The sequence below is a fragment of the Protopterus annectens genome, chromosome 4.part0 (genome assembly GCF_019279795.1).
Source record: "Protopterus annectens isolate FY-2018-M chromosome 4.part0, PAN1.0, whole genome shotgun sequence".
Taxonomy (NCBI): domain Eukaryota; kingdom Metazoa; phylum Chordata; order Ceratodontiformes; family Protopteridae; genus Protopterus; species Protopterus annectens.
Genome location: NC_056733.1, coordinates 1,538,136,325 through 1,538,161,951, shown reverse-complemented (window position 1 = coordinate 1,538,161,951; position 25,627 = coordinate 1,538,136,325). Strand labels below are relative to the sequence as shown.

The window sequence follows — 25,627 nt, the reverse complement described above, 5'->3', positions numbered from 1 at the left end:
AACTAGTAAAGCGGGAACAGTGTCACTGAGAGAATAATGTCTACCGATGATCTTATTTTCTGCAGTCTGTGAAAAGGAAGGGAGGCTATACAAGAGGTCATATTCAGGCAGGCTCCTATGAATTCCAATTGTTGGGTTGGACTTAGCTGAGATTTGGTGAGAATCACAGTTACACCTAGACAAGAGCAAATGCTTAAGGTGAAATCTCTTCTGCTCGAGTACAGGCGTGGTGGGTGTGGTAATAAGCCAGTCATCCAAATATGAAAACACTTGGAATCTGTGCAGTCTCAGTTGAGCTTCTACTGCTGCCATACATATGGTGCACACCCGGGGGGCTATGGTGAGAGCAAAGGGCAGAGTTCAGAACTGATCATGACTGGTTCCCAGCCAAAAGAGGAGGAACCTCCTGGAGCATTTGTCCATATTTATGTGGTAATACGCATCCTGGAACTCTACAGAGCACATCCAATCATATTTCCCCAAGAAGGGAAGACTAAACTGAACCATGACCATCTGGAATATTGGCTATTGATCAAACTTGTTCTGAACACTAAGATACAAAATTGGTCTCCAGTCCCCTGTCTTTTCTGGCGCAAAAAGAACCTCGAGTAGAATCCAGATCTTATCTGGTCTGGCGGGACTTCTTGGATGGCTCTTTTTTTCTAGCAGCTTTTGAATTTCCAGAGCTGCTTGGTCCCCCCAACTGGGTAGAACATCGGGGATCTTTCTTCCTAGTTTTGGGGTAAGGTCGAATGGAAAATAGTAACCTCTGGTAATGATCCTTAGCATCCAAGATCTGTGGTTATCTTTTGCCAGGCTAGTGGGTGCAAGGATAGTCTTCCCCAGTCTAAGACTGCCTCCAGAGGCAAACAATCGGGCCTCCTTTCAGGAGCGCTGGTATGGTTTTCCCTGAGAAGGAATCTCTGGAACCCTGATTTTGTAGGCCACCTTTGCTGCATGGTCAGCGTCTTCCATTATAGCTTTCCGCTCTGCCCCAGGGGGAGTAGTTAGCACATGTGTCCTGGAAAGGCCCTTGGGTCTTCCTGAACCACATTTTTCCACTTCTCTGGTTCCTGGAATAGAAGCACTGGAGAGCAGAAAAACATATGCCCATGGCAGACAGGGTTTTTCCATCTTTTTCAGACCTAGATAATTTATCTTCCACTTTGGGGCCAAAAAGGGAAGATTCGTCAAATGGAGCATTGACGAACAAAGACTTGAATGGCTCAGCAAACTCACACAAGCACATCCAGGTATGCCTCCTTATGGCTATGCCTGAATCCACTGCCCTAGTCGTCCGTCGTCCGTTAAGCTGCATGTGCAATCAAGCCTCATGGACGTGATAGAAATAGACTCCAGGGTGGCAAGCTGGGAGGCTGCCTTATCCTGTACCTTATCAGACACAACTCCTGCATGGGTATCTGAGAGCTCCTTGATCAGATCCCTCTGAAGTCTAGTGAAATGTGTCAAGAAGTTCAACAACCGGAGGCAAAGGTCAAAGAAGCATAGACCCCCTTCCCAAATCTGTCCATCACCCTAGACTCTTGGTTAGGGGGATAAACAGTGGAACTTTCTTCTGCAAGTTCCTTCTTGGTGGCCAACGCAACCACCATGGCATCTACTACTAAACCTTTGGCCCAGTGCTGATGGCCCTCTGGAGCTGAAATGATTTTATCTGGTCTCCTGGGGATTGGTTCTACAGGGTCAGGGGCCTTCCATGCCTGCTGGGTGATCAGTTTAATATCATCAGCCAGCGGGTCAACCAAGAGATAGATGGGTGAGCACCAAAGGCTGTCAAGTACACAGACTCCACTGAGGATGAGTTTTGGGACTTCCAACCAACCCTCTGTTTTAATATTTCAAGAATGTCTCCAAAGGAGACGTCTTCTGGGGTGACCCGGGGGAACCCTCCCTGTCATCGAAGTCTGTGTCTTCTGTGACAGATTCCTCCAGGGAATCAAGGTGTTTCCTCTTACACAACCTCTTCCAAGGTGCCTCCTCACTGGGAGTTTCTGTTGAGGAATCAGAAGAGGTGGGGCCCTGTACAGGGGTGTCTTCCAGCTTCAGTGCTTGCTGTCCTGGCCTGAAGGTTGGTGGAAGCTCTGTATCAGAGAGAATCACAGGAAAATGCTCTGATAGGGGAGAAAGCAGCTGGGAGCCTGCAGAGGCCAAGGCCCTCTCCATAACTTGAAAGGCACATTTCCCCGAAGAGGGATGAGAGCCCAGAACAGTGGTCCCACCCTGCACTGAGGAAACTGCCATCAAGGTCGAAGTTGAAGAAGAGCCCAAAAACAGCATTTTGGAGCTACAACCCCAGGAGTCCATTAGTTCCAAAGAACCCAAGGAGCTCAGGGCAGAGACTGGGGCTGAAGATATGACAGCTGTCGGCACCAGGGAAGTCAGAGACAAGCTCTCTAAAGCCGCAGTGGTTAGAGGAGAAATGTCTGGTGGAGTCCTTGGAAAAAATAACCATCCCCAGAGGGAAGTGAAGCCTGGGAAGAAGTGGAAAGACCCCTCGCCATGAGGAGCTGATCTACTAACCTTACCACATCGACTTCTGTCAGACTCCTAGAAGAACATACCAAAAAGGCTGAAGGAGATTCTGGCCTCTCCAAACAGGGACTTGGCAGTTGCCCCATAAAGGGGTCCAACGAAGAAAAATACCTGGTTCTAGGAACCGAAAGAAATCATGGTTCCTGGGTTATAGATGTCGGTGAGGAAACTGGTTCCGAAATTACTGTAAGCACCATAGTAACCGGCACTGAGGAAGGAGAGGTGATATCAAAAGTCGGCCCCAAAGTAGATGGTACTGAAACTTGAGGTGTCGAGGTAGTCACTACTATCAGAACCAAGGGAGGCAGTCCCATAAGTTTCCTGGTATCCACCTTCGATTCCATGGAAATTGTGGGAGTCAAAGGTTTTGGATTTCTTATGTGTTAGAGCTGAAAGGGATCCCAACACAGACAGACTTCTCTTTTTAGTATGCTCAGTTTTTTTAGTAGAGGAGGAAGATGATAAAGGAGAAGACACCTCGGATTTAACACCCTTAGGTTGACCAGACAAGGCCTCTTCAAAGGGAGCTTTTATTAAATCTTTCAGAATAAGTTTATCTTTCATCTCTATGAGGTGCTAAAAGCTTGACAAATGTTGCACTGTTGTTGTAAATGTGCCGGGCCCAAGCAATAAACACAAGAAACTTGTCCATCTGAATTAGGCATTTTCCTGCCACAACCAGAACACTGTTTGAAACCAGTCATTCCCCCTTCCTCTTATCTGCCATGTTGAAAAGAAAAGCTCAATGGCAGAAACACTCAAGCTAAAGCCACACACACCCACACACACACACAGCAGAAATGAGAAAGGACAGAATGGCTAGAAATGAAGGTAAACCAAAAACTACCAGAGGTAGAAGAAAGTAATATCACTACCAGCAATGGTAGGATAGACACCACACAGTAAGAAGTAAGAAAGGAACAGTACACTCACTCAAAGAAACAGTAAAGATCAAGAGAGACAGACTCCTAGAAAAGATACAAGTAAAGCTAACTGGGTAGTTGAAAAAAGTACTTAAATCTGTAATAAAAGAAGTAGTAAAGTACAGTTTTGTACCTACCATAAATATAGATGTCCGATAGGTATGCATCTGCAGTCCTAACATATGGGTTGTCCTGCCTCAGGCAGCCCTTCGGTCGGCCGGATTCCAAAGTCTGGGTCTGGCCTCGGCTGATGTCGCACTTCACCTGACGTCACAACTGCTGGGATATAAAGGCATCAGCCGACGCCATTTTCCTCAGTGTTTCTTGCCCCAGATGCCAGGTGCCCTCTAGGAAGGCTAAATTTGGATAAATGCAAATAATTCCAAACAGTAGAGAGCAAAAAATAAAAAAAATATATATATATATATATATATATACATATATACAAACAAATACACCATAATAGATTCCCCCAGCTAGCTAAAAGAGGGGTAAATACCCTAGGAATACCACAGAGGGGAAGGAGGGTGGGTAATCCTGACTGCAGCTGTATACCTATCGGACATCTACATTTATGGTAGGTACAAAACTGTACTATGTCCTTCAAGGATGCATCTGCAGTCCTAACATATGGGTAGAATACCACAGCCAAACTGGGGGAGGAGGCACTAAGATAAAGATGGTGTAGTTAAGATACCTTGCAAAACAGCAGTTGCAAAACCTGCTCGGGAGTATAAGGGAAGATTATAATGCTTAGCAAATGTATGCACGGAGCTCCAAGTAGCAGCTTCTAAAATGTCTTTGGTAGCCACTCCTCGTAGGAAAGCTGTAGTGGTGGCTGTAGCTCTTGCGGAATGAGGTCTGATATTTTCAGGAGTTGTCTTTCCATGAAAAGAGTAACAAAATCGAATGCAATTTCCTATCCATTTTGAGATTGTCTGTTTTGAAATTGCTTTTCCTTGCATTCCTGTTGCATATGCTACCAGAAGCTGGTCAGTTTTTCTGTTGGTCTTAGTTCTGTCCAGATAGTAGCGTAATTGCCTGTGCACATCCAAGGTATAGCAGTCTTTCCCCCCTATTCTGTGGGTTGGGGAAGAATGTAGGTAAATGAATCGCTTGGTTCAATGATACTCTGGAGACCACTTTTGGCATAAAGGTAGGGTTAGTTCTCAGAGAGACTCTATCCTGATGGAAGATAAGGAAGGGTTGTACTGCCATTAATGCCTGTAACTCAGATACCCTTCTTGCTGAAGTGATTACTAGCAGGAAAGCAGTTTTCCAAGACAAGAACTGTAAATCTGCTGTTGCTGCTGGTTCAAAAGGAGGAAGTGTTAACTTTTCCAGCACAAAGTTGAGATCCCATATAGGTAAAGGTGGTTTCCTTGGAGGTTTTACATTTTTGATTCCTCTCAAGAACTGCCTGAGCAGAGGATGACAGAAGACAGGAGGATCCATGTTGTATTCTGCTGAAATTGCTGATGCATGAATCTTAATGGAGGAGTAGGACAGGCCATTGTGGAACAGTTCTGCTAAGTATTCCAGGATGTGTGCTATGTTTGCCAATGAGACATTTTCTCCCTTTGCTGCACTCCAAATGAGGTATCTTTTCCACTTGGCTGAATAAGTTTTCCTTGTGGAGGGTCTGCGTGCCTCCAGGATAATGTCCTTAACCCTCTGAGATAAATCTGGGTTATTTTGTTTTAGGCAATATTCCAAGCAGCTAGTTGCAGTGTTTTCAAGTTTGGATGTAGGATCTTGTAGTTGTTCTGAGTTAGCAGTAAGGGACATAGAGGTAGAGGCCATGCGTGTGTCCGAGACATGCTTCTCAGTAGCGGGTACCAATGTTGCCTCGGCCAGTCTGGAGCTATCAGGATTACCCTTGGCTGATCCTCTTTGATCTTCAGTAGGACTTTGTACATCAAAGGAAGAGGTGGGAATGCATATGCTGTCAGGTTTTTCCAGCTGAAGGAAAGGGAGTCCACCCTCCAAGCAAGTGGGTGGTATGCTCTTGTGCAGAATTTCTTCAATTGGTGGTTGTGTGGGGAGGCGAACAGGTCTATCTCTGGTAGTCCCCATTTCTTTGTTATGGCTTTGAAGATATCTGGATGCAGCATCCATTCGTGAGCATCCGTGGTAGTTCTGCTTAAGGTGTCTGCTAGTGAGTTTTCTTTTCCTGGTACAAATCTGGCCTGAAGTTGAATGTTGAGATTCAGGGCCATATTCCACAGGTCCACTGCCATCCGGCATAGAGGATATGAGTGTGTACCTCCCTGTTTGTTGATGTACCACATGACTGTGGTATTGTCCGTCCTTATCAGCAGGTGACCTTGTTGAAGGAGTGGTTTGAATGCCTGGATCGCATGTTTCACTGCCAGCATCTCCTTTAGATTTATGTGTAGATTCAGCTGGTCTTGGGTCCATAGGCCTTGTATACACTTGTCCACCATGTGTGCCTCCCAGCCTAGGTCTGAGGCGTCCGTGGTGATGGTCTGGCTTGGATGAGGTTTGTGGAAAGGCAATCCTCTGTTCAACTGACAGGCCTGAGCCCACCACAGGAATTCTTGCTTCAGGCATGGAATTATTGGAATCTGGGCTTCTAGACTGTGCTTGTGTTGAGACCATACATTCCTTAGGTACCATTGCAACTTTCTCATATGCAGCCTGGCATGCGGAATCAATATTATGCAGGATGCCATGTAACCCAGGGCTTGCAGGACTTTCCTTGCAGTAAGCTGAGTTTGTGTTGTTAATACTTCACCAACAACCTCTTCCTGCGCGTGGGTACTGCACGGCCCCAAATGATAACATACCAACAAAAGAACAAAACGGAGCCAGCAAACAGTGATCAGATAAACTGTATTAAAATTAAAACATCACAGCAGAAGAAACACTCATACCGGTTTCGGCTGGTAAATTACACAGCCTTCATCAGTGTATCAAAAATCACAGCATTTCCTGCCTCTTAAATATATAAGCATACATTCCCATTGGTGGAAACTTTATAAATATTCATTAAGTCCTGGAGGGAAAAGCCCACCCAGCTTAATGATCCACTTTTTTTCTTTTCTGTTTAGAATCTCATGCCAACCAATTTTATTTCTGCGATCACCCTGAATCACATCAATAATTGTGAATAGAAATAATGCTGATGGGTGTGACAACTGGTGCTTATACAATGCATTTGTAAGCTTTTTCTGTTTAATATTACTATAGTGTTCTGAGATAGGTAACCTTAGACATCTGGAAGTCTGACCAATGTAAAATGCACCACATTTGCATGTGGCCATGTAAATGGCCCAATCAGTACTGCAGTTACAAAAGATATTAATATCAAAGACCTTTGAACAGTTGCGACTTGAAAATTCCTTGGTGGTACATATATATTTACAGTTTACACAATGACCACAGGGAAAACAACCATACAGACTATGTCCAGAAATAGTAGTTTGTATTTTCTTCCTGCCTCTCATATCACTGGTTTTGTAATGGTTAAAATAAGATTTCAGGTTTTTACCATTTCTGTATGAATACATACATTTCTCAGGGATAATCCTGGCAACATCTGGATCACTCTGCAAAATATTCCAATGACGCTGTACAATATTAACGAAACCAATGGTGTTTCTCCCATAAGTTGTTGTAAGTCTGAGTGGTTTGGATGATGTATTATCCTTGTCCTTATCCTTATATTGAAGTAACTGACTATGCTCCATGCCTTGTACTTGCCTCATAGCATTTGTTACAACCCCTGCCTTATAGCCTCTTTGCTTGAACCTATGTATAAGGTCCTCCGAATTTTTATGATATGTTGAATGTTGCGAACATATCCGTTTAGTTCTAATGAATTGGGATTTCGGGATGTTATTGGCTATGTGTGGAGCATGAAAACTTGTAGCATGCAGCAATGAATTGTACTGAGGGAATTTCCTATGAGTCTCACTCTCAAGTGTGCCATCAGAGAGTTTCCGTATAACCACATCCAAAAAAATCATCTTATGGGTATCATGTTGTTCCGTAAACCCTAGACCCCATTCATTTTTGTTCAAATATTCTACAAAAGCCAACAGACTAGACTCAGTACCCCTCCACACTAGCCAGATATCATCAAGATATCGTCTCCAAATATCCATTTCTGAAAGAAAAATGTTTCTGGTGGAATCATAAATTAACTTGGTTTCGACATAGGCCATGAAAAGATCAGCGTATATGGGGGCAAAAGAAGCCCCCATAGCCGTGCCCTTGATTTGCCAATAGCAATCGTCTTTATAATAAAAAACATTGCAAGTCAGGACATATCTAGCCATGTCTACCAGGAATTCATTGAATGTTGGGTCATATAGACCTGAGTATTCCAACCAATAAGCCAAGGCCCGAAGGCCAGCTTGGTGTGGGATATTGGTATATAAAGCACATACGTCAAGCGTACATAAATACCAATCTTCTTCCAACTGAGCATCAGATATGATTTGTAGAAAACTTGTGGTATTGTTTAATCTTGACCGAAGAAAACCTAACAAAGGTTTGAGCTGTTTAGTCAAAAACAAAGACAGGGGTTCAGTTAGATATTTTCTTCCAGACACTATGGGTCTCCCCGGTGGATGTGTAAGATTTTTATGCACCTTCGGAAGAAAGTAGATATATTGAGAGCTACATTCCTTGATTGTAAGTTGGAATAAAGTATCTTTGGAAATTACACCCCCGTCCAAGGCATTTTTAAGGAAAAGTTCAATACACTTACTAAATCTATGTACAGGGTCATTAGGCATATGGTTATAATATCCAGTGTCTGATAATTGTCTGAGGGCCTCACTGTTATAATCATCCCAATTCTGTACTACAACTGCCCCACCTTTGTCTGCTGCTGAAATCACAATTTGTTTGTTTTTCTGAAGTTCCAGCATGGCTTCTTTCTCCCTAAAAGTCATATTATTATGTTTCCAGGCCAAACTGGAACCATGAAAATGAACATCCCTAAGAACACTCTTTTGAAATTGATGCACCACAGCATTCATCGGTGGGGAGAAATTAGATGCATGGTATGTAAATTTCCCTTTTTCAAACTCCAGACCAGAATCTCCAAAAAACATTTTCAAATTAATCAATCTACAAAAACTAGACAAATCTTGTGCGAATGTATCTTCAGAAATGATGGTACCAGGAATAAAATTAAGGCCTTTATTCAAGATTTTCACATGTAGATCAGATAAAACATAATCAGACAGATTTAGAATATTATTAACAGTGTTTTGGTTTAAGTCCCCAATGCCAACTCCAAAAGTCCCTGTACATTGTGTATTCTTTTTGTGTTTGCGCCCACCCCGTCTACGTGTGCTCCTAAAGGGGCTACCCCCGGGCTTCTTTTGGGCAATGGTGATCCTGTTGCTGTCAGGGATTCATTGTCAGTGCCTGATGATGTATCATCCCATGAGGAAGTAACATTGTGATTACTCTTTCTCAAAATGGATCTGGGTCTTTTCCTTTTTTTGTCTGATATTGGGAGATTATTAAATCTTACATGCTTAGATTGAAAAGAGAATGGATTGCCCCGAGAATAATCCTCTTGGTCTCTATTAAATTTTTTCATCTTACGTGACCGTAATTCAGCATCAAATTTTTTTAAGTCCTGAGCCACTCTATTCAATTTACCTTCAAAAGAAGGCTCCTGTTCAAATTTTTTTAACTTATCTGCCAAAATCATGATTTCAGACAGCCCCTTATCTATAGCTCGATTGTGAAATTTATAAAGTTCAACCACAAAAGACATTGTGACTTCATGTTGTATTTTCGCCCATTGTGTGGTTAGTTCATCATCTGCATCACTCACATGCGGAATAGTCCTTATTCTTAATCCCCTAGGGGTAATATTAGCTGCTTGATAAGCCTTAAAAAGCTTACTGTGCCATACATTAGCTCGTAAGGCCCTTAGTGACCTATTCAGGTCCTCAATTAGATTTTGACTTGTAATATCAGGGTTAATGTTCCCCAACATATCTCCATTCACATCATTATTTGGATTAAGGCCAAAAACCCTTAGATCCTCTCGATCAGCCACTAAACCAGAAATGAGACTAGATAAATCCATAATGGCAGGAATATTAACCACAAAAACTGTGTAGCTGCCAATAATGGTCAGTCAAAGATACCACGACAGCAAAGATAGATTATTGATAAGGACTATAGCAGCAACACCCGCTGCGTCCAATTAAGACTACTAATAAGTAAGTATGTGTTGATGCAGAGGATGAGAACAACCCACTTGTAATGAAAAAAGCCAAAAATAAAAGAGGCTGTGGAAACCAAAAATGCAGCTCAAAGACCAAAATATAGAGTGGATCAGGTTTTAATAACCAAAGCTCAAATGAGAATCGAAACTTACAGAGCTAATCCAATCTAAAATGAGGACTCCTGAATCTTGGTAAAGCCTCATATACACTTCCATAGAATATAAAATAATACTGTATTAACCCTTAGATAGGTCAAAATTATTTGTGTAATTATAAACCAAACCCAATTATGTACCTTAGATAAAGGCACATTATATAAAAAACAACAACACAACCGTCTATTGGCAAAAATATAACTTGCCTAGAAAGGTCATTCAATACTGATCCTGTGGGGATATTACCTATTACAAAACAGATATAAATATAATGTCTTATAGGTCCGTGTGCCAAACCATTTTACTGACCATTAAATTAATATAAACTGTAGTGGGCTTGTTGCAACTTGGATATACCAGGTCTACAAAAAGTGGGTGAATATTATAATGCTATTGATATATTACTATTATAATTGTGGCCAAAATCGGGGGTCCCTCTATAATCGCTGATAATAAAAAATCAGCCTACAATGTTAACAACAACCACAAATATGAATCTAATCAAATAATCCTGAAAAATCAAATTTAGCCATGTGTGTGTAGCCCCTACTAACCCCCAAACCAATATACAAATGCATATAATAAACACAATAAACAGGTATATACATATAAGTCAATTGCAAAAGGTAATAGTATTAGACCCCATAGAATATTACTGGTTAAGAGGCCCAGTCATCAAAAATATAACAAATAGGCAGATCTAATAATTTATAGATAGTGCCTCTTGTGCCTACAAAACCAGTGTTCAATAATGTTTGTTAACCAACAAACATTATTGAACACTGGTTTTGTAGGCACAAGAGGCACTATCTATAAATTATTAGATCTGCCTATTTGTTATATTTTGGATGATTGGGCCTATTAACCAGCAATATTCCATGGGGTCTTATACTATTACCTTTTGCAATTGACTTATATGTATATACCTGTTTATTGTGGATATTATATGCATTTTTATATTGTTTTTGGGGGTTAGTAGAGGCTACACACACATGGTTAAATTTGATTTTTCCGGATTATTTGATTAGATTCATATTTGTGGTTGTTGTTAACATTGTAGGCTGATTTTATTATCAGCGATTATAGAGGACCCCATTTGGCCACAATTATAATAATATATCAATAGCATTATAATATTCACCCACTTTTTGTAGACCTGGTATATCCAGGTTGCAACAAGCCCACTACAGTTTATATTAATTTAATGGTCAGTATAATGGTTTGGCACACGGACCTATAAGACATTATATTTATATCTGTTTCGTAATAGGTAATATCCCCACAGGATCAGTATTGAATGACCTTTCTAGGCAAGTTATATTTTTGCCAATAGACGGTTGTGTTGTTGTTTTTTATATAATGTGCCTTTATCTAAGGTACATAATTGGGTTTGGTTTATAATTACACAAGTAATTTTGACCTATCTAAGGGTTAATACAGTATTATTTTATATTCTATGGAAGTGTATATGAGGCTTTACCAAGATTCAGGAGTCCTCATTTTAGATTGGATTAGCTCTGTAAGTTTCGATTCTCATTTGAGCTTTGGTTATTAAAACCTGATCCACTCTATATTTTGGTCTTTGAGCTGCATTTTTGGTTTCCACAGCCTCTTTTATTTTTGGCTTTTTTCATTACAAGTGGGTTGTTCTCATCCTCTGCATCAACACATACTTACTTATTAGTAGTCTTAATTGGACGCAGCGGGTGTTGCTGCTATAGTCCTTATCGATAATCTATCTTTGCTGTCGTGGTATCTTTGACTGACCATTATTGGCAGCTACACAGTTTTTGTGGTTAATATTCCTGCCATTATGGATTTATCTAGTCTCATTTCTGGTTTAGTGGCTGATCGAGAGGATCTAAGGGTTTTTGGCCTTAATCCAAATAATGATGTGAATGGAGATATGTTGGGGAACATTAACCCTGATATTACAAGTCAAAATCTAATTGAGGACCTGAATAGGTCACTAAGGGCCTTACGAGCTAATGTATGGCACAGTAAGCCTTTAAGGCTTATCAAGCAGCTAATATTACCCCTAGGGATTAAGAATAAGGACTATTCAAGATGTGAGTGATGCAGATGATGAACTAACCACACAATGGGCTTAAAATAATACAACATGAAGCCACAATGTCTTTTGTGGTTGAACTTTATAAATTTCACAATCGAGCTATAGATAAGGGGCTGTCTGAAATCATGATTTTGGCAGATAAGTTAAAAAAATTTGAACAGGAGCCTTCTTTGAAGGTAAATTGAATAGAGTGGCTCAGGACTTAAAAAATTTGATGCTGAATTACGGTCACGTAAGATGAAAAATTTAATAGAGACCAAGAGGATTATTCTCGGGGCAATCCATTCTCTTTTCAATCTAAGCATGTAAGATTTAATAATCTCCCAATATCAGACAAAAAAAGGAAAAGACCCAGATCCATTTTGAGAAAGAGTAATCACAATGTTACTTCCTCATGGGATGATACATCATCAGGCACTGACAATGAATCCCTGACAGCAACAGGATCACCATTGCCCAAAAGAAGCCCGGGGGTAGCCCCTTTAGGAGCAATAACGTAGACGGGGTGGGCGCAAACACAAAAAGAATACACAATGTACAGGGACTTTTGGAGTTGGCATTGGGGACTTAAACCAAAACACTGTTAATAATATTCTAAATCTGTCTGATTATGTTTTATCTGATCTACATGTGAAAATCTTGAATAAAGGCCTTAAGTTTATTCCTGGTACCATCATTTCTGAAGATACATTCACACAAGATTTGTCTAGTTTTTGTAGATTGATTAATTTGAAAATGTTTTTTGGAGATTCTGGTCTGGAGTTTGAAAAAGGGAAATTTACATACCATGCATCTAATTTCTCCCCACCGATGAATGCTGTGGTGCATCAATTTCAAAAGAGTGTTCTTAGGGATGTTCATTTTCATGGTTCCAGTTTGGCCTGTAAACATAATAATATGACTTTTAGGGAGAAAGAAGCCATGCTGGAACTTGAGAAAAACAAACAAATTGTGATTTCAGCAGCAGACAAAGGTGGGGAAGTTGTAGTACAGAATTGGGATGATTATAACAGTGAGGCCCTCAGACAATTATCAGACACTAGATATTATAACCATATGCCTAATGACCCTGTACATAGATTTAGTAAGTGTATTGAACTTTTCCTTAAAAATGCCTTGGACAGGGGTGTAATTTCCAAAGATACTTTATTCCAACTTACAATCAAGGAATGTAGCTCTCAATATATCTACTTTCTTCCGAAGGTGCATAAAAATCTTACACATCCACCGGGGAGACCCATAGTGTCTGGAAGAAAATATCTAACTGAACCCCTGTCTTTGTTTTTGACTAAACATCTCAAACCTTTGTTAGGTTTTCTTCGGTCAAGATTAAACGATACCACAAGTTTTCTACAAATCATATCTGATGTTCAGTTGGAAGAAGATTGGTATTTATGTACGCTTGACGTATGTGCTTTATATACCAATATCCCACACCAAGCTGGCCTTCGGGCCTTGGCTTATTGGTTGGAATACTCAGATCTATATGACCCAACATTCAATGAATTCCTGGTAGACATGGCTAGATATGTCCTGACTTGCAATGTTTTTTATTATAAAGACAATTGCTATTGGCAAATCAAGGGCACGGCTATGGGGGCTTCTTTGCCCCATATACTGATCTTTTCATGGCCTATGTCGAAACCAAGTTAATTTATGATTCCACCAGAAACATTTTTCTTTCAGAAATGGATATTTGGAGACGATATCTTGATGATATCTGGCTAGTGTGGAGGGGTACTGAGTCTAGTCTGTTGGCTTTTGTAGAATATTTGAACAACAATGAATGGGGTCTAGGGTTTACGGAACAACATGATACCCATAAGATGATTTTTTTGGATGTGGTTATACGGAAACTCTCTGATGGCACACTTGAGAGTGAGACTCATAGGAAATTCCCTCAGTACAATTCATTGCTGCATGCTACAAGTTTTCATGCTCCACACATAGCCAATAACATCCCGAAATCCCAATTCATTAGAACTAAACGGATATGTTCGCAACATTCAACATATCATAAAAATTCGGAGGACCTTATACATAGGTTCAAGCAAAGAGGCTATAAGGCAGGGGTTGTAACAAATGCTATGAGGCAAGTACAAGGCATGGAGCGTAGTCAGTTACTTCAATATAAGGATAAGGACAAGGATAATACATCATCCAAACCACTCAGACTTACAACAACTTATGGGAGAAACACCATTGGTTTCGTTAATATTGTACAGCGTCATTGGAATATTTTGCAGAGTGATCCAGATGTTGCCAGGATTATCCCTGAGAAATGTATGTATTCATACAGAAATGGTAAAAACCTGAAATCTTATTTTAACCATTACAAAACCAGTGATATGAGAGGCAGGAAGAAAATACAAACTACTATTTCTGGACATAGTCTGTATGGTTGTTTTCCCTGTGGTCATTGTGTAAACTGTAAATATATATGTACCACCAAGGAATTTTCAAGTCGCAACTGTTCAAAGGTCTTTGATATTAATATCTTTTGTAACTGCAGTACTGATTGGGCCATTTATATGGCCACATGCAAATGTGGTGCATTTTACATTGGTCAGACTTCCAGATGTCTAAGGTTACCTATCTCAGAACACTATAGTAATATTAAACAGAAAAAGCTTACAAATGCATTGTATAAGCACCAGTTGTCACACCCATCAGCATTATTTCTATTCACAATTATTGATGTGATTCAGGGTGATCGCAGAAATAAAATTGGTTGGCATGAGATTCTAAACAGAAAAGAAAAAAAGTGGATCATTAAGCTGGGTGGGCTTTTCCCTCCAGGACTTAATGAATATTTATAAAGTTTCCACCAATGGGAATGTATGCTTATATATTTAAGAGGCAGGAAATACTGTGATTTTTGATACACTGATGAAGGCTGTGTAATTTACCAGCCGAAACCGGTATGAGTGTTTCTTCTGCTGTGATGTTTTAATTTTAATACAGTTTATCTGATCACTGTTTGCTGGCTCCGTTTTGTTCTTTTGTTTGTGTTGTTAATGTCATGAAATAGACTGGTAGTTGCTTTTGTTTTTCTTCTGTGAGAAAAGCCATCTGAGTTGATGTATCCAGTTCTGCACCCAAGAATGTTATCCTTTGGGATGGTACTAGTCTTGACTTTTGCATGTTGACTGTGTATCCCAAGGCTTGCAGCAGTTGTATGACCTTTTCCAAATCTTTTGTTAATTTTGCCTTGTTGTCCGCTTGTATTAGGCAGTCGTCCAGGTATGGGTAAATTTGAATTCCCTGGAGCCTGCAATGAGCAATTACTGATGCCAGGCATTTCGTGAATACTCTGGGCGCAGTAGATAAGCCAAAGGGCAATGCTGAGAATTGATAATGCTCTGATCCTGCAAGAAATCTGAGGTGTCTTCTGCAATCTGGTCGTATAGGGACGTGCAAGTGTGCCTCCTTGAGATCTAGAGTCACCAGCCAAGACTCCTTGCCCAGCATGGGAAGAAGTTGCTGGAGGTTCAGCATTTTGAATTTTGGAACAATGAGGTATGTGTTCAGTACGGACAAGTCGAGAATAGGTCTCCATTGATTTTCTTTTCTTGGTACAAGGAAAAGCCTGGAGTAAAATCCTTGGCCTTGTTCCATAGGCGGTACCTTTTCTATAGCTCTCATCCTTAGTAAGTTGTTGATTTGTCTTAGAGCGTCTGTTTTTTGGCTTGGTGGTAGGTTTGGCATTCCTCTCTTTTTTGGTAGAGTGTGGAAGTGAAACCTGTAGCCCTTGTCTATTGTTTGTAAAGTCCATTTGTCTCCTGTAATGTAATGCCAGTTGTCGGAAAATAAGGCTAGTTTTCCGCCCAAGGGTGCTTCCAGTTCTTCCCTGGTAGGCGGAACCAGAGCCAAGTCATTGTGTCTGCCCTGTGGAAGTGGTTGTAGTTGAATCTGTGGCAGTACTTCTCTGGTTGGTAGCTTGCCACTGACGTCCCCTGTAGGCACCCCTAGATTGACCTCTGCCTCTTGGGCGTCTATTTCTGCCTCTCTGTGCTCTGGAGTTGTCTGGAAAGGACCAATTCTTCGAAGGCCAATTTCTGCTAAACCTCGGAGGTTGGACCTGTAAGAAATCCTTGACTGTTTGGACAGATTTTGCTTTTTCTTCCACCTTCTTTAGAACCTCCTGTGCAGGGGAGCCAAACAAACTTTGTTTCTCCATAGGAGCATCTAGTAGTTTTGACTTAACATGGTCTGGTAAGGATTGTTCTTTTAACCAGGCATGCCTTCGAATCACTGTTCCAGTCATAGCTGATCTAAAGGAAGCCTCCAGTGCATCATAGCCACATTTTAAGAAATGGTTACTGACCTGCTGAGAGTTATGTACCAAATCCTGAAGGGACTTGCGGTCTATAGGTTCAGGAGAGGATAGTTTTTTATTTACCTGGTCTAACAAAAATTCCTGGTACTGAATCATGTGAAATTGACAGTTTAAGGCCCTGGCCGAAAGAGTAGCAGAAGTATAAACCTTTTTACCCCATCTCTAATGCTCTAGATTCCGTTTCAGAGGGAAGAGGGTTTTTGGCAGAGGCAGCTGCCACACCTTTAGGGCCCTGTGAAATGGTTTCAGGGTCTGCAACAGGAGCCTTATACAAATGGTAGTGTGTGTCCGGGACCCTGTAATATCGGTTAGGCTTGGCAGGGGCCGGAGGAAGAGAATCAGGGGCAGTACAGGCATCATTATATGCATCATCAACAACTGTTAGTACTGGAGGAATGGCTAAAGGCCTATGCTGAGGTAAGTGTAAAAAAGTCCTTAGCCTTTTCCTTGAATCTGAAAAATCCTGGCCCTGCCATTGGAAGTGTTCCCTCATAGCATGTAAGGTTTCCCCAAAAGAAAATTCTTCAGGAGGAGAAGCAGAAGGAATAGAGTCTTCTGCATCAGAATCCTCATAAGGAGAATATGGGCCTTCCTGAGGGTCTGAAATATCTGAGTCATCCGAGGAATAGTCTGTAGAGACAGGTTCCGGGGGTTCAGTCCTAGGCCTCTTATCTGGAGGAGGCTGAGAGGCCCTGTCTGGGTGAGGTTGGGATCCCCTGATCAAAGAAATGAGATCCTCAGCCAGGCTGAGTATTTGGGAAGTAGAGGTAGGCCTATGTGAGGGAGTTTTAGCAGGTAAGGCCTTAGAAGATTTAGCTGCTTTAGCCCTGGAAAAAGCCTTGATAGACATAGAAGCAGGGGGTCTAGCAGCCCCACGTGCAGGGGTAGATATGTCTAAAGGAATAGTGTCTGACAATTCCTGGGTGCCTGCTTCTGTAGCCGTAAATTCAGTAGCAGATTCAGCCATGCTCTGTGAGGCCTCGGCTATCGGAGGCATGCTTTCGACCAAAGGAAGAACCGAGGACTCGGTTTCAGCCGAAACCGAGACACTCGCGGTTGGCCTAACCGTGGTTTCAGCCGAAACCGCGGACCGCGAGTGTCAGTCCTTTTCCTTGCGCTTTTTAGCTAATTGTGTAGTCGGAGTCTCCGACGGCATTTTGTATGCAAAAGCGGGACCAAAAAACTCCTCTGCAAACTCCGACCGACGTCTAAGCGTCCGTCGGTTGAAGGAAGCACAGGCTAGACAAGCTGATACGTCGTGGTCTGGGCCTAAGCAAGGAAGGCAATAAGAGTGGAAATCCTTATGAGGTATTTGTTTCCCACAAGTTAAACAATTATTTACTTTGTCTGACATCGGCTGAGGCAAGAAAGAGTCCCCAACAGGGTACTTAGCTTTTTTAGAAGTCTTCGGTAGTAGAAATCTCTGGATCTGACCGACCGGCACTTGCGAACAGCTTCTGCTTCGGGCACCGCAGGGCAAGAAAGACTGAGGAAAATGGCGTCGGCTGATGCCTTTATACCCCAGCAGCTGTGACGTCGGGTGAAGTGCGACATCAGCCGAGGCCAGACCCAGACTTTGGAATCCGGCCGACCGAAGGGCTGCCTGAGGCAGGACAACCCATATGTTAGGACTGCAGATGCATCCTTGAAGGACATCAATACATTTTTACTTAGCTGAAGGAGTGTTCCGCTGATGTGTCTTTACTAGAAGAATGGCAAACAAGATCTGGGGTAATTTAGAGAGAGGCATTCTGGGTAGGAACTTGGCTCAGGAGTTTTTGGTTTGGGCGAGCTGTTGTAACGGCTGAGCCGGTTCAAAGACCCAGAACAGAGTCCCATATGTTAAGGATAAATGAAGACTGACAACATCAGATCTAAAGTTTACACGAAAGCTAGTAAATAGAGAGAGACAGTTTCTGAACGTTAATGTGGCAGTACAAAAACATTAAAACCTAACACAAAACTAACAGGCCTGGTCATAAAAATAGATATAGATCGGCTGACCAGCCCTCAAAAAGCCTGTAAGAAGAGTGCATTTTGGCATCAGGAAAGCTATGGAGGGCTTTGCCCAAGACCAATCATTTTTTCCCTACCTAGCTTGAGCAATCAACAGTCTGGGCACGTGTGAGGTACCCTTAAGCTTTGGAAGTTGGGCAGCTGTCATACGCTACGCAGGATATATCCCAAACAGTTAAACCTACTGCAGCAGTGATCTAATAATCAGTGTTAAGAATTAATGAAATCGACAACATGTACTTTATAATACTTCTTTGTTGCACAAAACATATTTCTATGAGCCCCTGGGAACTTACGAAAAATATTCAGTCTGTTGTAGCTCTTGCTGTAGGTGAGATATCACAAATGTCTTGCAGTACATTTATGCTTTTCATGGAGTTCTAGTTATAGATTAATTTCTGTATACAAGCCATATGATGTTTGCACTTTGGGTGGGGTCAGTTGACACATATATGCCATTTTCTTTTACCAGCTTGCCCAGGGACTGTAATATGCACCACTATTAAGATGTGCATTTTTGGAAGTAAGCACCTTGCCCTTCATTGATCTGCAAGCTGACAAGGTTTTTCTGAGCTTGTGGGATAATATGGCTCATTGTACGTTAACTTTTGTTAGCACCCTTTGTTCCCCTAGCTGCTACAGCTTACTGTACTATTTAATTATACTAAACTTGTTCTGTCTTACCATGACCATAAAAACTCAAAACGCATAAGTAGCTCATAGCATACTTTGTAAATCTTTCCAAAGAGTTACCAATGTGAATAATGCATTCAGTTTCCATTTTCATGTAATATCTGCTTGGGCTAATTCATAAATTTAGGAAGCCTTTTCAGATTATGCTAATTAAACCCATAAACATTTAGACAGCATGGCTGACACTTTTGGATAAATTTAGTGCTTTCCTCTCCCTTCAGTCTACCAATGACTGACACAAAAACTGCTCCGGTAATGAAAAAAGAACCTGAGGTAAAATTTTCAATAACATAGCTGCAAGATATGACACTCCAACAGTGTGCATGTTAACACCTCAAACAGTGCCTGAACTACAGAAATGTCTTTTTAAGAATATGGCATTTCTTTTTTGAAGAAGATCCACACAGAACACAGCAACACAATATTTTAAGGATGATTTATACTGCTGAATAATTGTTAAAATACAGTATATGGCTATGCCTCAGAGGGGAAGAGAGGCAATATAACTAGTGCATGCCGGGTACTTTTATCACAGACTGAACAAGGCAGCAAAGCATGGCATAGTAAATCACGCACATAATATATAATTCCAGGCTATACCCCAGAAGATGTCTGCATATATCTGCCATTATTCTAGAGCAGCTGTATTCCAAACTATTATTTCTAATTAATTTGTTTACAAAAGACATACGGGTGAGAAACTTTGCAGCTTACTTTTATGTTGTGCAGCTCTACAGGACACCAAACCACCACAGGATTAATAGGATTAAAACATTTTAGCATGTAAAGCAGAAAAAGTAGAACAAGAACACTTCTGGTGAGGTAGGAGCATGTTGGATGCATTCTACAGACTCCCAGGAAATATCCTACAGAATATGAATAAAGGATTGCATCACCGATGTTTCATCAATCTAAAGTTTTTAATCTTGCTGCTCACTTATCCTACTAGCCTCACTTCCTGATACAGGACGCAGCTCAATAACTTAACTGGTTCAAATCCTCATTCAAGAGACGTTATTTCACAGTTTATGCAGGTTCCTCATCACCCACCCCCTTAGCCCCATTACTCAAAAACGCATCCCACAAGGTTCAAGTCTCTCTGCCATACTCTTCCATCATTATTAAACTGCCAGCTGAGCGACCTCGGTCAATTGTTCTATACAATGATGTCATGGTGATTTACAGAAGTAACCAATCCCTACAAATTATTAAAAAACAACAAACAGGAGACGATCTTGCTCACTCTCATATTGCAACAAACTGGTGCAGAGTACACACACAAGCAATGCTTTTCAGTGAAAAACAGAAACTCAGACAAAGCATATGTAAATGAGTTAGTTATTCATCACCACAACCTCAAACCAACAGAGACAGTCGATAAATTTAGGTACTTTGGCATCTGGTAAAAAGAAATCTCTGCACTTTCAGTATCGCACTTAAGTTACCAAATCAAAAGAAAATACTCTACTCTACACTTCTGGACTCCTCTTCCCATCAGCTACGGCTGCTACTAGGAAAGGAGGATGTCTACCTCACTTAAAATATAGCCTCCTTATTACCACAAATGCCTGACAAATTACTTGCAAGGCCTGTAGATTAATCGTCCTCTATCCTCAGACAGCACCACTGCATCACCTTTGTTAAAGCACACTGGCTCCCAATAAATCAGAGAACATCCCAAATGGCTGCAAATTTATTTGAGCATACTGAACTCCTTCCCCTTCTTTGGCATGGGACTCACTGGAAGGTCTGCCCCACACAACCTTAGTTTCCACAGTCCCTCCTCCCCCACCTTTCAACTTTTCTGGTTACTCCTTGTCAGTACTTGCTCATAAAACCTAGAAATCCCTACTTCCTCAAAAATTTTAAAACTGAACTTAAAAAATCTCTTAAACAAACAATTTAAATGCTTCAATAATACCAGGATTATAGGAATCCCCTCATGTTCATCATATTAATCACTGTTGCAGTAGTTTTCGCTATATGGGTTATACGCTGCCAAGGATATAACAGCCAGCCAGCTTCCAAAGCTTCAGGGCACCTTCCATGCTCTCAAACTGGGTGCAAAGTGTTTCAGAACTTTACTGCCGCTGAACATTACGTTCCTCTTAGGTTTTAGAGGATCATCAGTCAGCCTGTGCTTTCTTTTACTGGGAAGATAAGTTCCCTTTCAAGGGAAAAACTTCCATCTTATTGATGTTTTATTACTTTCATAGGTTCATACTAGGCTATCTGCCCTAGGGCATTTATAAGCCTAGCCAGAGTGTGTTTGACTTTCGCCACCCATTTTAAATTACTTTTGCTATGCCCTTTTTCAAGGTTAGTATACTGTGCCTCTGTCTAGCAGTGATACCCAGGGTAAACCTATGATCTCCCATCCACTCATCAAGATTCCTCTTGAAGAGAGTCAATGAGGGACTCTGCCTAACCTGGACTGGGATTTTATTCCAGAGTGAAGGGAGCCTCTGGGTTATGAATCTGTCCCTCCAGCATGTCCTATTTATTTCAGTGCTGAGGTTCAAGTCTCTCGAGCACGTAGCTCTATGGGATTTGGATTTTCTGAGGTGCAGCATGTCCATTAATTCCGGGTTGGACATGGCTTTATACGTCAGGCACAGATCGCCTCTGAGCAGGCGGTATGCCACTGAGTAGAGATGGAGTTTCTTTAACCGGGCAGCACATGGCATTTGTTTGAGCCCTTTGATCCTCTTGGTGAGGTACTTTTGGGGTCTTTCCAGTTGCTGCAGGTGTCTGGTAAGATACATCCCAAAAGGGGCATTGCACTTAATTATGGGCCTGATGAGGGATGAGTAAAGAGGCACGATGACCTTCCCTGATCTAGATGTGAATCCCTCCATGATTAGGTGGACTATATAAAATGTTTTTCTAACCGCTTTGGCCATGTGGTTGTCAAATGAGAGATTGCTATCAACTTGGGTCCCCAGGTCCCTAATTACTTCTTCTGTACTTAATGGATTACCACCTATGTGGTAATTTGTGGGCACTTTGTTTTTGCCAAAGGGGATGACTATACACTTTTTGGCGTTTAGCTTGAGGCCATGGCTCTGGCACCAGTTGTCTGGTTCTATGAGGCCCTTTTGGAGGATGCTTGTGTCGGGTGGAGAGTCGATTATGGCGCCCAGTTTGCAATCATCTGCGAACTTGGTCAGCCACAGTCCTTCCGTGTTGACCTGTACCTCCGAGAAATATATACCGAACAAGAGAGGTCCCAGGACTGAGCCTTGTGGGACACCACTTGTAACTGGTTTGGAGTCTGACATGGCTCCAGCAATTCTAACCATGTGGGTTCTGTCCTTGAGCCAGTTTGCAACCCATCTAGTGACATAGGGGTTTATATTTAAGCTGGTGAGCTTATTTATAATGCCCGGGTGGGGTATTGTATCGAAAGCTTTTGCGAGGTCCAGGTAGGCTGTGTGGACCACCTTCCCCTCGTCAATGGCCTTGGTGACTGTTTCAAAGAAATCAACCAGGTTTAAGAAGCAGGATCTGCCCTTAACAAAGCTGAACTGGGTAGGATCCAGTGTCTGTAGGTCCCCAATATCTTTATTTATGAGGTCCATGATGATCCTTTCCATAGCTTTGCAGACCAAGCTAGTCAGGCTTATTGGGCGATAGTTTCCAGGATCCGTTGAGGCACCACCTTTGTGGAGAGGGACCACTGTTGCTGTACACCACTCTTTGGGTACATATCCTTTAGTAAGGCTGAGATTGAACAGCAGTTTTATGTTTGGGTTTAGCTCTTCTTGGAGTTCATGTAGGACACAGCCTGGGACACCGTCTGGTCCCACTGATGCTGTGTTTTTTGCTTTGGAGAGGGCAGCTCTTACCTGAGCATCTGAGATGTCAGGGGGGCAGCACTCTGCTGGGATAGATATTTGCCCTTTTGGTGGGGGGGGGGGGTTTGCACTGAACCTGTCAGCTAGGATGTTGGCAATGTCTGTGGGTTCGTTGTATTTTTTGTCATTTTGGACTAATTCTGAGCATATCTGGGAATTCCCACCCAGGTTCCTAACATAACTAAAGAAAACCTTGTGATTATCCTTAGTGTCCTGTGCAATTTTTCTCTCAAATCTGGCCTTAGACGATTGTATGACTGCCCGTAGTTTTTTGCTAATACTGATCAGAGATGCCTTCCCTTTTTGGGATTTTGCTCTATCATGTAGTAGCTTCCTCCTTCTATTGTATAGTTTGTTTATGGCTGGGGTCCACCAGACAGGACGTCTGCCTTTGGAGGACTGGGTCTTGGTTTTTGGTTTTATTTGGGATTGCATGATCCATGCATTAATGAAGGTGTTCACAGAATGTGTTTATAAAGGATTCTGCGGTCTGGGCTGTATTTTCCACAGGCCCGGGGGCTTTGAAGGATTCCACCTCGGTTTTGAGGAGTGTGAAATTTGCTTTAGAGAAGTTTTTCACTGTGGTTTTCAGGGCAGGGGGTGGAGACGGGATGTGAATATCCAGTGAGATTAGTTTATGGTCTGATCTTACCAGTGAGGGATACACTTCTGGTCTGGAGCATAGAGTCCCCATGTTGGTGATGATCAGGTCCGGTATGTTTTCCCCTCTTGTGGGAGTGGTAACAAGTTGTCCCATAGCATTTGAGTTTATAAATTCTAGGAACCTTTGGGCTAGGGTGTTGGAGCTAGAGTAATGCTCCCAGTCTATGTTTGGGTAGCTGAAGTTGCCCAATATAATGGTGTTTGGAGAGACCTTCATATTTTCCAGTGTTTTCAGGAAGGCCGAGTGGGGTTCCTGGGTTTGGGAGGGTGGTCTGTAGCCGGCTATAAACTAGAAGGCAGTTTTACCCACTGTTAGTTTCACATGGATAATCTCTGATGCTTCGTGCTGTGCCACCAACCTGGCGGTGTGGGTATCTTTGACGAATATTGATACTCCCCCTCCTTTTATGGTTCGGTCCAAGTTTTGGGGCCGAAAAGCATGGTATGAGGTATAACCTGGTAGTGCTGGGGTGCTCTCGGGAGCCTTGAATCAGGTTTCTGTCACTGCACAGATATCAATGTTCTCCATGCTAAGGAGAGTTTTTAGTGTGTGCATCTTGTGGTTTAGACTTCTGGCGTTGAGTAGCATTACTCTTAGTTTCTTATCCCTTGTGATACCTATGGAGGTGGGTTTGTCTTTTGAGCCTTGTTGTAATGAGCTGAAATGGATGAGGCGTGAATTTTGATGGAGGGAAAAGGAAAGGCCCTTGTGAAGCATCTCAGTTAAGTATTGAAGAATCTGAGGTAAATTGGGCACTGCTGTGCTTATCCCTTGAGTTTGGTTCCAGGCATACAATCTTTTCCATTTTTCAGCATAAGATTTTCTAGTACCAGGCCTCCTTGCCTCCAGAATGACGTCCAGCACTTGTTTACTGAGGGATGGTAATGGAGAGATTAGGTACTTAGCCAGGCTGTCAGGTTCAGGGTTTGAAGCTGAGGGTGCAGAATCTGGCTCTCCTGCTGTGACAGCAGGGTAGGGTTCCGAGGCAGGTACCATGGGGCCAGCAGTGACAAACTGTGTAAGAGGGGGTACCAGTGTTGGCGTGGCCAGTCTGATGCAATCAGTATCGTCCTTGGTTTGTCCTGTTTGATTTTTAGTAGTACTTTGGAGAGGAGAGGCAGAGGAGGAAAGGCATAAACTGATAGATTTTTCTAGCTGAAGGACAGAGCATCCACTTTCCAAGCTTGTTTGTGGGGAGTCTTTGTGCAGAATTTGTCCAATTGGTAGTTCTGGGGGGAAGCAAACAGGTCTATATCTGGGCTCCCCCATTTGTTTATCAACATGTTGAAAGTCTTTGTTTCCAGTTTCCACTCGTGTTGGTCCATGAGATTTCTGCTTAGTTCGTCTGCCAGTGTATTTAGTTTTCCCTGCAGGAATTGAGCCTGTAGATGCACTTGGTAGCTCAAGGCTGTGTTCCACAGACCCATGGCTAGTCTGCAGAGGGGGTAAGAATGGGTATCCCCTTTGCTTGTTTATGTACCACATAACAGTGGTGTTGTCCGTTTTTACCATTAATTGTCCTGGAAGAATGTGATCCTTGAAGGCCGTCAGAGCATTCTGTACAGCTAACATTTCTTTTTGATTGATATGCAGGTGCATTTGACTTGGGTTCCATTTGCCCTGAATGCACTTCCCTGCCAGGTGAGCACTTCCCTGCCAGGTGAGCCCCCTATGCATAGTCTGATGCGTCTATTGTTAGGGTTTGGGTGTCAGGGAGTAGAGTGAATGGTAGTCCCTTGTTTTGGTGGCAGGCCTCTGCCCACCAAAGGAACTCTTAACCGTAGGCAAGGTATGACAGGAATCATTGCTTCTAGATCCTGAGAATGTTTACACCATAAGCTTTTTAGATACCATTGTAGTTTCCTCATATGCAGTCTTGCATATGGAATTAGTAGAATGCAGGAGGCCATGAACCCCAAGGCTTGCAGTATTTGCCTTGCAGATAGCAGGGTTTTTGTGGCCATTAGTTTGAAGTAAGTTGTCAAATGAATCTGTTTCTCTGTCGTGAGGAAAGCCATCTGGGAAGTTGTGTTCAAGCTTGCTCTCAGGAATATAATTTGTTGACAGGGTACCAGATTTGATTTCTTTTCGTTTATGGTGTACCCCAGACAAGTTAGCACCTTTTGTAC

General features: G+C 42.1%; 1 protein-coding gene across 1 annotated transcript in view; it reads right to left on the bottom strand.

Annotated features, from left to right (window-relative positions):
• TSPAN17 (tetraspanin 17) overlaps window positions 1–25,627 on the bottom strand; it is a 1,348,708-nt gene that overhangs the window by 939,859 nt on the left and 383,222 nt on the right. The window lies entirely within an intron of this gene.